Source organism: Labeo rohita, chromosome 5, assembly GCF_022985175.1.
Source record: "Labeo rohita strain BAU-BD-2019 chromosome 5, IGBB_LRoh.1.0, whole genome shotgun sequence".
Lineage (NCBI taxonomy): Eukaryota > Metazoa > Chordata > Actinopteri > Cypriniformes > Cyprinidae > Labeo > Labeo rohita.
The window spans coordinates 30426163-30437911 of NC_066873.1; the positions used below are offsets into that span (position 1 = coordinate 30426163).

Here is an 11749-nt window from a genome sequence, read left to right on the forward strand (position 1 = left end):
GCAGCACAAACACTTACTTTTTTAAATTAAAACAACTTATTTAAGTAGTTTTTTTTTTTACAGTGTATACATTTTATGCATGTATACTAATATTAAATATAATAAAAAAGAAAATGACTCAACAACTTGAGATATGAGCTAATATGAGCCAAAAACAAAACAGTGGCTGCTTACCTCTTCCATCAGCCTTCTAGCATTTCAACTCCACATCTTAGAGAATCTTACAGCTGAGTATCCATTACAGACAGCAAGCCAAGTCAACCTGTTTGTTTGTTTTTTTTTTTAATCTAATTTAATTTCATATGAGCATGTGAGCTAATATTACAGAGCACCATCTTACAAACTTGCACAGTATTAAAGCTATTGCATTTAAATATAATAATAGCAGTACAAGTCATAAAGAGAGATATGCAAGGAAGTGAACTCTTACGAGTCAAAACTTCTTTTACAGAGGCTTTACAACCAATAAAACATCCAATGCACCTTAAGCCCTGCGAAGAGGGAGGATATTGAGAGTCTGTGAAAAATTGCCATGTGAAGCTTCAAAACAAAATGCATACAGGAGTTAAACTCTCTGCCTGTGCGTCATATTAAATCTTTGCACTCTGAAATAATGGTCAGATAAGCGTTGCTCCTGGTGTTGCAAAGTGCTCAAAGCACATCTATTCTGGTGCGTAAGCTTACAAAGGAGTGAGCAATAATACATGGTTTTGTTCCAATTTCCTCAGCCTGCAAAGGGAATACAAAATGTCAAGCAGCATTGCTTTCAAGCAGCTAAATAATTACAGCAGTAGAGGACACAGCAGGGGCAGAGGCCTTCAAAACAACGCTACAAGTATCACCTTCTACTGTCATAGTGAAAATGAGAATCGACTCCGCCACAATGCTGTCTTTTATCGTGTTCACCTGCCAAATGCTTTTTGAAAACATAATAATTGGATTGGGAAAGTATAATGAATTTCTTCTGACATAACATTTATTGCTTGAAAACACAAACGTCAACATGAAGACTTGAAACTTCCAAACTGATTTAAAGGCACCGATGGACTAATAAATAACTATCTAAAAGTAATTCACCTAAAAATTAAATTCTGTCATTTATTGTCGTTTACTCACCTACATGTCATTCCATGCTTGTATAACAGCTTTTTTACTGTACGCATGCTACAAAAAGAAAATGTTCATGCTGTTAACTCGAAAAAGAAATCAAAAGAAGAGCAAAAAAACAAAAAACATAATAAAGTCCATATCTGTGCACTATATTCCATGTCATGCATTTGATGAAAAAGATTAGAGAATTTTCATTTCTGGGTGAATTATTCCTAAATTTAGTTGTGCTCTGTTTGCTTTGTTTGCTTTATAACTATTAAAACAGTGTTACTGCCCTGAACAGCAGTCTGTTTGTTCAATTGACCACACCACTGTGATCAAAAAGCATCCCAGTCATGGGGATCAGTTGTTAGTCTGAAACACAAATAATTACCACAGCACCCCAGCGGTGACACCGATAAAGCAAATCACTGGGGCTTGATCCTCCCTCTATCTTATCTTCTCTGGCAGTTCAATCTTGGAATTCTGTTTGAAGTGCATTGTGCAGCACTAATGTCAGAGTAATTTCAGTTCCCTAAAGCCAAGAGTTGCCTTGAAAGTGTGGCTTCATTTTCTCTGTATCCTTTCATTGTGGATGCAGGGGAGGCGTTCAGTAGGAGAACGCTGGAGGAGCCGGCCCCGATCTCTGGGCTGCAGACTACACAGATAGGCATCAAACATTTAATCACTAGGGTCTCATTTGGGGATGTGAGAAAAAAATATATCTGAGAAGCGCCAGTATTGACAGTGAGGCGGATTGAGTACATGTGAGCAAGATACACCAAATGAATGCAATGTAGATGTGTTTAATCATAAAAGTAAAACATGAATTCAGCATCATTAATTGAGGTTTTAGGTTATGATTTGAAAAAGTTTTGCTTCACTTAGAGTTGCACAAAATCTTTCCATCTATCCATCCATTCATACTGTATATCCACCTCTCTAACCATCCATTCAGACTGTATATCCACCCATCTATCTATCCATTCATACTGTATATCCACCTCTCTATCCTATCCATCCAGACTGTATATCTACCCATCTATCCATCCATCCTGTATATCCTCCCATCTATCTATCCATTCATACTGTATATCCACCTCTCTATCCATCCATTCAGACTGTATATTTACACACCTATCTATCAATTCATACTGTATATCCACCCATCTATCTATCCATTCATACTGGATATCCACAAATCTATCCATCCATACTGTATATCCATCTCTCTATCCATCCATTAATACTGTATATCCTTCCATCTATCTATCCATCCAGACTGTATATCCACCCATCCATCCATCCATAGTGTATATCTACCCATCTATCCATCCATCCTGTATATCCTCCCATCTATCTATCCATTCATACTGTATATCCACCTCTCTATCCATCCATTCAGACTGTATATTTACACACCTATCTATCAATTCATACTGTGTATCCTCCCATCTATCTATCCATTCATACTGTATATCCACCTCTCTATCCATCCATTCAGACTGTATATTTACACACCTATCTATCAATTTATACTGTATATCCACCCATCTATCTATCCATTCATACTGGATATCCACAAATCTATCCATCCATACTGTATATCCATCTCTCTATCCATCCATACTGTATATCCATCTCTCTATCCATCCATTAATACTGTATATACTTCCATCCATCCATCCATCCATAGTGTATATCTACCATCTATCCATCCATCCTGTATATCCTCCCATCTATCTATCCATTCATACTGTATATCCACCTCTCTATCCATCCATTCAGACTGTATATTTACACACCTATCTATCAATTCATACTGTATATCCTCCCATCTATCTATCCATTCATACTGTATATCCACCTCTCTATCCATCCATTCAGACTGTATATTTACACACCTATCTATCAATTCATACTGTATATCCACCCATCTATCTATCCATTCATACTGGATATCCACAAATCTATCCATCCATACTGTATATCCACCTCTCTATCCATCCATTAATACTGTATATACTTCCATCTATCTATCCATCAAGACTGTATATCCACCCATCCATCCATCCATAGTGTATATCTATCCATCTATCCATCCATCCATACTGTAAATCCTCCCATCTATCCATCCATTCAGACTGTATATCCTCCTATCTATCCATCCATACATACTGTATATCCAACCACCTATCTATCCATTCATACTGTATATCCACCCATTGATTCATCCATAGTGTATATCCACCTCTCTATCCATCCATTAATACTGTATATCCTAACATCTATCTATCCTATCCATCCATCCATACTGTATATCCTCCCATCTATCTATCCAGACTATATATTCACCCATCTACCCATCCATTCATAATGCATATATCCACCCATCTATCCATCCATAGTGTATATCCACCTCTCTATCCATCCATTAATACTGTATATCCTCCCATTTATCTATCCATTCATACTGTATATCCACCCATCTATCCATCCATTCATACTGTATATCCTCCCACCTATCCATCCACCCATACTGTATATCCTCCTCTCTATCCATCCATTCATACTGTATATCCTCCTCTCTATCCATCCATTCAGACTGTATATCCTCCCATCTATCCATCCTTTCATACTGTATATCCACCCACCTATCTATCCATTCATACCAATTTATCCCATCTATCCACCCATTCATGTATCCTAACAGCCCTTTAAACTTTTTGGATTGACAAACTTTGCTTTTGTAGTTTAAGTTAATTTTTAGGTTTATTTTTAATGGTACTTCCAATTGCAATTCTGCATCCTGCCTCAGTAAATCTATTCGTCCATCCATCCATCCATCCATCCATCTCTCTGGTCTATAAACATCCTGCCTCAACAGTGTCTTTATCTGACAGTGAAGAAATTGGAGAAACAAGTCTTGACTTGTGATTTGCTTTTAAAAACACCCACAGCTAATATCTAACGGCAGGTTGTGGTCAGTGGGCCTTTGGACCTCTGGATTTAATCTGCACTCATATGATCAATCTCCTTGTCCTATACCCTACCGCTGTGCCAAGCATGTCACCACAAGCCTCCCAGCACATCTGCAGACAAAGCAACCCCACTGTCCCCTGAATCCTGTCTTGGTTTCAGTATTTAATGAGCTCACAGAGTCTTAATACATCTTACACAGCTTCACTCCCCACTAGAGATGATACTGACCCTGTTTACTAGCCTGTTCTGACATTTAAATAAATTAGCAAAAGTTTCCTGCATGCATTCAGCAGGACCCAATAATGACTGGCTTATGCCATCCCAGAGTAGTCTATAATGTTTAACTGGTCATTTCCAAGATTTTGTGGCCTCATAGTTAAATGAAATGAAAACACAATAAACTGTAGAGAGTAAAGACATAAAGGAGCTGCAGCTGAGAAGGGAAATAACTGTGAACTATGCACTAGAGAAGCCCTAACTTTAGCCCACAAAGATTAGCATTGCAAACCAGCACAGCAGTCAGACATACAGAAGAGATAAACGTTAAGTCAAATGCTGGGGGGGATCGAGTCTTACTTTTATGATGAGTTATATTCAGAAAGAACTTTCAGCTTCTAAGCATTCTAGAAAATGCACGTTTTATATCAAATTACTGTTAGGATGTTCACACACAAAGTAATTTTCCCCAACTCTTAGCACACATCTCTCTTTGGAGCACTAAATAAAACAACATGATTTTACAAACCCTTCTTTTTGCATATTGTCACCAACTCTACCATTGCTTTGTGCTTACAAATTAATCAAACTATCTTTGTGTTTGATTTAAAAAACGTTTTTCATCCTTGTGCTAAAATTTGGCACACACCGGAATATTTGCTTTACTTAAAAGGTGTTTTATGGTCACTGTAGTCAAGCAAATACACACGGATTAGTGCGTATTAAAATAAAATATTAACAATTTACTGTAGAGTAAACGTAACTACAGAAACATGAATAATTAAGACTATTTTGCTCCTGTGCAATTTATGATAAAATATTTACAATGCAATGGTAATGGTTGAATTTCCAATTAGAGGATACAAACTATACTATAATTTATTCTGGAAAATGTAATTTTCTCATCTACCAATGGAAGGATTGAAGACTTCACTTCCAATCCAATTTCAATTTCCACTAAATGATTATGAATGTGAGCACAGAAACACTTCAATGACTCTTTCAAATGTACTGTAATGGGAAGCTCAACAGTTTCTTTCTAGTTAATCTTACTAAATTATAATGAAGCTACTTACCCTTTTAAATTCAGTGCCAGAATGAAATGTTATTTTCCTTTTAGAGAGCAGAATTCATTTGTTATCACAAAATCTTCAAAAATGGCTTCTGATTGATAACAGTTAACAAATTATGAATGGCTACTCTGGCAAAATGTTAATAGACATTGAGTGCTACATCCTATTCGTGTTCCTTCTTCATAAGAACGAAATATTCTTCTTTGCAAGAAAGTCTTTCTGACAAGATTTGGCACCAAGACCTTTGCCAGCAGTCACCTGCAATTTAATCAAGATTAGTAGAGACAAAGCCTGGCATTTCAAAAAGCACCACGTTCAGCTATCAAATCACACATTTTGCTTAGCAATGAGAAAGACTATGTAGGTCTCATTCATCAAAATAGACAATGGCCAAAACTCCTTTTGTAGTTTGCTGGTTTTTGAGGAAGATGCCTCAAACGTTAAAAACTGTCATTATGGAGAGATGAAAATAGACAAATGAAAAGTGCAGTGCATGTAAAAACAAGACCAAGTCTTTGACTGCAACATCTGCTTTGTTAGAATATTTGGTAACACTTTACAATAATGTTCTGTTTGTCAACAGTAGTAAATACAGTAGCTAACATGAACAAACAATGATAAATATTTTGTACATCATTTATTAATCTGCTAATGTTTAAAACAGTAAAAATACAGTTGTTCATTGTTTGTATATTCGTTCACAGCACAACTAACTTTAAAAGACTGTTTTTTTTTTCTTTTTTTTCTTTTCAATAAAAAATTATTTGGGGAACCCAGAGTGGTTCTTCAATGGCAATGGCATCACTTTTGTAACGTTTATTGTTTAAAGGGACAGTTCACCCAAAAATTAAAATTCTATCATTAATTGCTCACCCTCATGTTCATCTTCAGAATCCAAATGAAGATATTTTTGATGAAAACTAAGAGCTTTCTGGCCCTGTATAGACAGCAATGCAACTGACATGTTCAAGGCCCAGAAAGATGTTGAAATAGTCCATTTGACGTCAGTGGTTCAACCGTAATTTTATGAAGCTATGAGAATACTTTTTGTGCGCAAACAAAACAAAAATAACAACTTCATTAACAATTTCTTCTCTTGTGTGTCAGTCTTTAACACGTTCACGACAGTACCACGCATGTGTCTATGCAGGGTCAGAAAGCTCTCAGATTTTGAAGATGAACGAAAGTCATCAACATGGAACAACAAGAGGGTAATTAATGACAGAATTTTCTATTTTGGGTGAACTATCCATTTAAGCATGTAAGATTAATAAATGCTGTAGAGGTACAGAATCATTAAACATGTTAATTTTTTTTTACCAAAATAAGAGGGATCATACAAAATGCATGTTGTTGTTTATTTAGATTAAATATGTTTACATATAGTCCACCAGAGAAAATAATAGTTGATATTTATAAAAATGACCCGGTTCAAAAGTTTACATCCCCTTGATTCTTAATACTGTGTTGTTACCTGAATGATCCACAGCTGTGTGGGTTTTTTTAGTAATAGCCTAGTTGTTCATGAGTCCTTTGTTTGTCCTGAACAGATAAACTGCCTGCTGTTTTTCAGAAAAAATTCTTCAGGTCCCACAAATTCTTTGGTTTTCCAGCATCTTTTCATTCTGAGGACAACTGAGAGACTCATATGCAACTATTAAAGATGGTTTCAAATGCTCACTGATGCTTCAGAAGGAAACATGATGCATTAAGAGCTGAAGGGTGAAAGCTTTTTGAAATAAAAAAAATCAGGGTAAATTTACCTTATTTTTTTCTAGGAAATTTGTTACTATCTTCTGTAGCCTCTGAAGGGCAGTACTAAATGAAAAAAAAATTATATTTAGGCAAAATAAGAAAAATGTACACATCTCTATTCTGTTCAAAAGTTATCACACCCCAGCTCTTAATGCATTGTTTTAACTTCTGGAGCATCAGTGAGTGTTTGAACCTTCTGTAATAGTTGCATATGAGTCCCTCAGTTGTCCTCAGTGTGAAAAGATGGATCTCAAAATCATACAGTCATTGTTGGAAATGGTTCAAATACCCAAAAATGCTGGAAAACCAAAGAATTTGTGGGACCTGAAGGATTTTTCTGAAGAACAGCTGTGGATCATTCAGGTGAGGACACCGTATTAAAAATCAAGGGGATGTAAACTTTTGAACCGAGGCATTTTTATACATTTAACTATTATTTTCTATTGTGGACTATATGTAAACATCTTTTATTTGAAACATCTTATTCAGGTCAGTACTAAATAAACAATAACATGCACTGTATGATCCCTCTTATTTTGGTAAAATAACTGACATTTTTAATGATTCTGAAAGGGGGGTGCAATCTTTTGACCTCAACTGTACTGTTCATATGTGTAATGTGTTGCAGAGTATTTTTAGAACAACACAAAGACAAACACAAAAAGCTGGACCAGATGTCGCTTCTCACAGGTCAGCAGGAGAACATGCTCACTTTGAAGTGTCACAAAGATTACTGTAATGAGACTAATTAAAATATAGAACGAGGCAGACAGCAAAGGCTCAGTGCTGTCATAAATAAAGCAATATACAAGAAAACACCACCAGCAAAACATGGCAAAAAAGATGTGCCGCCTAGAAGGCAAAACTTACTAATTTATAAAATTATGATAATTAAAAAGATAAAAAATTATGGTACGGTGGATAAGTTATGGCAGCAGCAGCTCTGGCTATGGTGCCAGCTTTACAGTTTAGCATAGAAAATAGTGTAATAAAAAAAAAAAAAACATTAGCATTCTCTCATACAGGGTGTGAATTTCAAACACTGGGAGCCTCAGTAGAAAGGTAAATGACAGTGGGGTGTTTGTTGCAATGTTGAGACAGGAAAGCTAAACAGCCTCTTTTACCTATAGTGTTCTCTTAACATATGGCACAGCAGGAGAAAAATAGACGTGTTTAGAATATGACAGGTAACATCAATCAGGTAAAAGCCCGTAAGGCAGCACACATTGGGGGGAACAGGCGGCTCCACACCGGGTAAGTTCCACCTCTCTGCCCTGTCAAAGCATTTTGTGTGAATACTGACAGGCTGCTAGTCAAATAGCAGCCAAACCGAGGTGCACAATCACTGCATGCTATGCTTCCTAAGACAATATTTCATGCTGTTTGATTTAGAAAAGGCTTAGGGATAAATATTACATTAACTTTTACAGCTCACCGAAGTGAACTAATTTTATTCTGGTTATGTTTTTGAACCACAGATTTCTTAGAACCACTCTAATGAAGAAAATAATAAAGTTTTAGAAGACCGAAAATTAAACTTGACTTGAATAACATCCAGTAATTGTAGAAAAACTTCCAGTATCTTCATCCCGTACAGGCTGACAGCTGTAGGCTGGCTTAGGAACTGCACTTACAAAAGGCTGAGATGCAGCGTAGGATTAAAGCCTTATATGCACAGTTAGTAATCCCAGGGACCAGCTGTTTGAAGCCCCTTGCTATGCATGTTCTGCAGCTCTGACTATGTTCCTGGAGGGCCAATCACCGTGTGACAAGAAAGTCAACACATAGCGCTGCTCCGCAGGGAGAACCGTCACTTACTGTCAAATACAGTACCACTAAGCTCAGTTCACAGGCGTAAATGAGTAATTGCACCAAAATGCCTGCCATGTTTTAAAAAAAGCTCTCAGTGCTCAGTGCATGGATTTCCCACGTAATATGAGAGGGTCTTATTTTAAGTCTGCAACCTGTATCCTTAACCACTGAAATGCATCCACATCTAACCTATATAATAATCATATATTTGATGCTCTGGACTTAATTAATACATCTCAAGTAGACAATAATATACATTAATATTTTGTCAGCTTTGGACAAAAAGTTTCAATTCATTCACATTAGATAACGCATTAATACCATTTATTTATCAACTTTTTTCTAAGCTACACAAATTAACATCATTTCACAGTTTCACTTATAAATTCACTAGGTAAATAAATACATTTTAGTTAATAAATCATTGTAGGCTTAAAGGCATAGTTCACCCAAAAATGAAAATTCTGTCATTAATTACTCACCCTCATGTCATTCCAAACTGTGAAGAAGAGCACAAATTAAGATATTTTTGATAAAATCCAAGAGCTTTCTGACCCTGCAGAGACAGCAACGCAACTACCACATTCAAGGCCCAGAACGGTAGTAAGAACAAAGATAAAATAGTCCATGTGACATCAGTGGTTCAACTGTAATACAGGGTCAGAAAGCTCTCGGATTTCATTAAAAATATCTTAATTTGTGTTCCCAAGATGAGCGACGGTCTTACGGATTTGGAACGACATGAGCGTGAGTAATTAACTTAATACATTTATAAGTCTGCATTAAAAGGATAGCTCACCCAAAAATGAAAATTCTCTCATCATTTACTTGCCTTCATTGTGTTACAAATCATATGACTTTCTTTCTTCTGCAGAACACCAAGGATATTTTAAAGAAAGATGGTAACCAAATAGTTTTGGTGCCCATTGACTTCCAGTTTATGGAAAAAAAAAAAAAATAAATAGAAATACATCTCAAAATATCTCCATTTATGTTTAACAGAAGAAGGTTAGTTATGAATCAAATTATGACAGAATTAAAATTTTTGTGTAAATTATACTATAATTAGTTGTAATGCTTTAAGTGCATTACATGTTACATTTGTGACCCTGGACCACAAAACCAGTCATAAGTGTACAATTTTCGGAATTGAGATTTATGCTTAATCTGAAAGCTGAATAAATAAGCTTTCCGTTGAAGTATAGTTTGTTGGAAAAGAGAATATTTGGTTAAGATACAGCTATTTGAAACTACTGTCAGTCAGTGAAGCCTTGCGGATTGCAAAAGCTGATTCCAGATCATCGGTACTCATTTTGCTGGATCTTTCTGCTGCTTTTGACACAGTCTCTCATCCACCCTCTCATCACTGGGTATCACAGGGACTCCTCTTCGCTGGTTTGAATCCTATCTCACAGGTAGGTCTTTCAGGGTGGCCTGGGGAGGGGAGGTATCCAAAGCACATCATCTGGCCACTGGGGTTCCTCAGGGATCAGTTCTTGGACCCCTCCTCTTCTCCATTTACACTACATCACTGGGGCCCATCATACAGGCACATGGCTTCTCTTACCACTGCTATGCTGATGACACGCAGCTCTTTCTTTCATTTCAACCAGATGATCCAACAGTAGCTGCACGGATCTCAGGCTGCTTGGCGGACATCTCGGAGTGGATGAAAGAACATCATCTACAGCTCAACTTGGCAAAGACTGAGCTCCTTATTTTCCCTGCCACTCCGACTCTACAACATGATTTTACCATCAACTTAGGTACTTTAACAATTACCCCATCAAGTTCTGCCAGAAATCTTGGTGTTATCTTTGATGACCAGCTGACTTTCAAAGACCACATTGCTAAAACTGCTCAATCTTGCAGGTTTGCCCTACACAACATCAGAAAGATCTGGCCCTTTCTAACTGAGCAGGCCACACAACTTCTTGTCCAGGCCCTGGTCATCTCCAGGCTGGACTACTGCAATGCTCTTCTAGCCGGTCTTCCCTCATGTACAATCAAACCTTTACAAATGATTCAGAATGCAGCAGCACGACTGGTCTTCAACGAGCCCAAAAGGGCCCATGTCACACCTCTCTTCATCACCCTGCACTGGCTCCCAATTGCAGCTCGCATCAAATTCAAGACACTGATGCTTGCTTATAGAACAACCACAGGCTCGGCGCCTGCCTACCTCCACTCACTGCTACCAATCTACACTCCCTCCAGAACTCTGAGATCCGCCAGTGAGCGACGCCTCATTGTACCATCACAAAGAGGCACAAAATCACTTTCCAGAACATTCTCTTACACCGTTCCTGGCTGGTGGAATGATCTTCCCACCGCTATCCGGAATGCCAACTCCCTAACAACTTTCAAGCAACTGCTGAAAACCCATCTCTTTCGACACTACTTGACTTAAAAAAAAAAAAAAAAATTCCTTTTCTACTCTTTTCCCTTTCTAGCTTGTACTTAATTGAACAATGCCTGTTATATGGTATTTTGAGCACCTCGTAGGTCGTTTTGCTTCTTTAGGACAAATCGCTTGATGTATTCCCCACCTGTAAGTCGCTTTGGATAAAAGCGTCTGCTAAATGAATAAATGTAAATGTAAATGTAAATCTGGAATCTGGGTGCCAAAAAAATCTAAATATTTAGAAAATCGCCTTTAAACTTGTCAGAATGAAGTTCATAGCAATGCATATTACTAATCAAAAATTACGTTTTGGTATATTTACGGTAGGAAATTTACAAAATATTTTCATGGAACATGATCTTTACTTAATATCCTAATGATTTTTGGCATAAAAGAAAAATTGATAAATTGAACCAAA

At 37.0% G+C, this 11749-nt stretch overlaps 1 pseudogene; it reads left to right on the forward strand.

Moving 5' to 3' along the window:
• The first annotated feature begins 8295 nt into the window (after positions 1-8295).
• On the forward strand, positions 8296-11464 carry LOC127165129 (uncharacterized; annotated as a pseudogene).
• Positions 11465-11749: the final 285 nt, after the last annotated feature.